The sequence below is a fragment of the Anopheles gambiae genome, chromosome 3 (assembly GCF_943734735.2).
Source record: "Anopheles gambiae chromosome 3, idAnoGambNW_F1_1, whole genome shotgun sequence".
Lineage (NCBI taxonomy): Eukaryota > Metazoa > Arthropoda > Insecta > Diptera > Culicidae > Anopheles > Anopheles gambiae.
Window position 1 is genome coordinate 18,055,124 of NC_064602.1, and position 3,861 is coordinate 18,058,984.

Genomic DNA, 3,861 nt, shown 5'->3' on the forward strand with positions numbered 1-3,861 from the left:
GTAATGAATTAAGTCTCGAATGTTTGTATAGACCGGCATGTCCGTGTAGGACGTTACGCCAAATAGAAGAAGGATAGTGTAAGAATAATTATAAAATAAAGTTTAGTCTAACATTCGAGCAACATCGTTTATTTGAGCTATTTGAACACCCTCGTATCTGAAACCTTTACGCAAGGTGGAGCGAATTTAAAACACTCATAAAGATATTCAGTGTAACTTTCGAATAAATTTTTAATTCTGTTCAAATCATCACGCTCACTCGTGGAGTTAAATGATAGTAGCCGTTCAAGCAATAATACCTGTTCAAGCTATAGACATGTCCCAAGTGCCACAAATCCACTAAACGGGTTCTAAACGGCGCAAGATCTCAACCTAAAAAGAATCTAAAAAGACTGCGTTTAGCAGACGCCAAACGAATAATGCACTGTAAAAATAGCAAAAAAGCTGGTGGGGCCCATCTGATACCCAGCCAGTTGGAGCTTTCTTCGCTTTGGTAGCTTTCTCCTTCCCTCTGTACTGCATCTCATTGACAAGTTATGCGTTCATTAAACTCTAATGTGCACCATCAGAACTCAAGCAAGTGAGATTTGAATAATGGTCGTTGGTGTTGCGCCAAAACCAACTATATCTAAACGTACACAGTCTGTTATACGATTCTCGAGTTATACGGTTCTCGAGGTACGCGGATTCGGAGATACGCGATTTTAGTATAGTGCGATAGTGCGTGACACACTGTCGTCCCCTGGACGTTGACCAGTGGTAGCGCAACTACCACGGCAAATCCAGGGGTCGGCACGGCTGTCCACAACAATAACAATCCTTGGGAAACTGAGCGCAGCACCGCTACTCAACCCTGTCACCACGTGACAAGGGCTTGACCTACGCGTTCGGCTAAGTTCGGCGCTGCTCGTGAACGAAGGGCCTGGAATCGGCCTCTTCATCTTTTATCCACTGACCTAGACGGACGCAGCGTGTGCTCGTCCCGTTTTGTTTCATACGGTACGCGTCTTGTAATAGCGTAAGTAATATGTACTTTTAATTTACAAATAATTTACAATAACTCTTAACATTAATGTTTGCAAATCATAAAACAAACACTAAACAGTAGTGTAAAAGAATGCGAAACACGATTGATGGTCGAAAGCATATCATGTGTGGGCTCCACATGTCCGTCCGTTTTGCCACCTTCAAAACAACACTACCTTGTCAGTCGTATCGAGACAAAATTGCGCTGTATTGCTCCATTTCCATCCTAATCACGAAACAGATACCACAGATAGACAGATAGATGGGGTTTAGACTCCGTTTAAGGCATTTTTTGCCGTTTTGGAAGCGTGTTCCAAAGCATTAGTTGAAGTAATATAAGTTTTTACAAGCATAAAGCATTCCAACTAAAATTTTACCTGCAATTGGTTTTCATTTGTGTTGCTAACGCCAACAAAACAAAAATCCAGCTTCCATCTTTGTTAAATCATATGATCTTGATTGCATTTATTTATTGATTTCATTTTATTTGTCTTTTCTCATTCATTGAGGCTTCAAACTAAACTAAGCTACGAAAATATTACTTCCAAAGTGATGTATCATTTCGTTGCTAAACTGTTCTAAGGAAGGAACTTCGATTCTATCTACTTTGGGGACTCGTTTTGCAACATCGACCGGCAAAACCGGCTGTCCTCTCGGTAGAGTGTCGTATACAACGAGCCGGGTGAGCTTTTCTAATGGTACCATTTCTTGGAGGTAATCCAATTCTACAACGGTTTGTAGTACAAGCGTTTCCAGCTCAGGAAGCTTACTGAGCGCTGCGAATATTTCTCGGTACCACTGGCGGATATTTAAACCAATTTCAAACTGCAACCATAAAAATTTTAGCTGACGCACATGTCGAACAAAAAGATCACATATTTGATTCACGTTAGAGGGTTCGAGTTTTATCATAAGCGACTTAATCGATTGAAGTCTCGCTAACGATGGCCAGTCAATGTTACAGTTGATAATAAGTCTATTCAGATAGGGCAAGCAAAAGCAATCGAATAATACACCGCAATTAGACCCTGATAATACCAACTGTCGCAGGTTAACTAGATTCGATAAAGACCGCAATAATTCCGGATTGGAACTGAGCAGGTGCGCGACCGACAGGTTCTCCAGTTGGACGCATGATTCGCCGATGGCCTGCAGCACCTCATCTGGTAGCGTGAAAAAGAAAATATGCAATTTCTTAAGCTGTGTTAAGTGCCGATAAAACATACTCCTATAGGCCACTGTTTGTTTCCGGGAGTTACCGGAAACAGTTTCATGTTCGACAAATTGTGAATGAATGACAAACTCTTTCAGATGCTTCAACTTCCAGTACGGTTCCTCGTTACCATGCAGTGCATACTGCTTGCCTAAAATGGTTTCTACATCTATTTTCGCCACTACTTCCAGGGATCGCAAATTGGGACAATTAATCGTGCCGGGCCAAATATAGACCAACGTCAGCTTATGTAGCGAACGGTTGACAAGGTACAGCTGACAGACAGCGGATGGATTGTTACTTTTCCCTTCACGTATGACTAGCTCCTTCAGGCTGTCCATCTTAGTCACCGTGTGCGTCAACTGTACTGCCATATTCTCTGATACCGATGATAAGTCAAGCTTCAGTTCTACCAGATCCTGCATCAAGCGCACTGCTAGAATCTTGTCGAGTACGGCTTGCATATGATCGATGCTACCAGTCTTAGGATCATACTGCACATCGAGATGAACTCGGCGATAGCGACGTTTTGTACTCTCTAGCAAAATGGTTGCCTCTTCCACCTTTTTGGCAATTACTCTCAAGGATGGATGGGCTATAAAGCGTGTTCTTTTATCACGGATGCTCAGCACCAGCCGACGAGCACAGTAGTCAGAAAACATTTCCCCCAGTCTATGGCATGTTAGTGAAACTGCTTTCAACGACCAGAGATCAAGATATTCGAAAATGGAATAAATTAGCTGAAACAACAAGTTTTGTAAGAAAAAGTTTTGAAAATATGCAAGATTGATGTAAAAGAAGAAAGTTACTTACCTCTGGGGGCAGCTCAGTTAAAGGAGAAGCAGCATCGGATCGATCCATTTCACTTTTACTTTTTTCACGCTTGGATTGTAAATCGTGGCAAATCTGAACAGTTTCATCCAATAACAAGAGTTACGAATCTCTAGCGCTAGGTTCTGCTGGTGTCAATGCGCAATTTGCCGGTAGAGGCTCTTCCACAAATGATTCGGTGGAACACTTCTTGTTGTGAATGTGTTGCTCTGGAGAACTACAGGTGTGTTTACACGACAGCGCATTTGCGCGCGAAGTGGGAGCAAGATGTATTAATATTATAACCCGGCGCTCTAGCACCAATCGATCACGACATCGAACACAAGGTGGATTTAAAAATATCAGGTGGTGGACTCTAGCAAGGTGTATGGATATTAGGAGGTGAAGCACCGACAAACCGACGTGAAACTGGCGTTACAAAAGTGTCCCACACGAAAGTACAGGCGGTCCCCGAGATACACGGTTATTGGGGACCGAAAACGGCCGCAAAATACCGCGTATCTCGAATTTCCGCGTAAGTCGAATCTCGTGATTTCCAGCCAAAATATCACTAATTTTCGTGCAATTTTGCAAGTAGGGGGTGGTTTTAGCCACCAAATTAATTATTTGATATGTTTCTAATGAATTGAACAGTTTTAAACCTTTTTAAATGGCATTTTACATTCGATCAACACGGAAATTATTTAGTATTTCACAATGGATGTGTCAAATCAGTACAATTTGCTCCAAGAACTGTCAAATTTTGAAAACCGCGTATCTCCGAATCCGCGTATAAGAGGTACCGTGTATCT

At 42.1% G+C, this 3,861-nt stretch overlaps 1 long non-coding RNA gene across 1 annotated transcript; it reads right to left on the reverse strand.

Moving 5' to 3' along the window:
- Positions 1 to 1,462: 1,462 nt before the first annotated feature.
- Positions 1,463 to 3,427, reverse strand: LOC133393369 (uncharacterized). Its single transcript, XR_009766131.1, has 2 exons — positions 3,053 to 3,427; positions 1,463 to 2,979 (listed from the first exon to the last, which is right to left on the reverse strand). It is a non-coding gene; the product is annotated as an uncharacterized LOC133393369 (long non-coding RNA).
- Between the last annotated feature and the right edge of the window lie 434 nt (positions 3,428 to 3,861).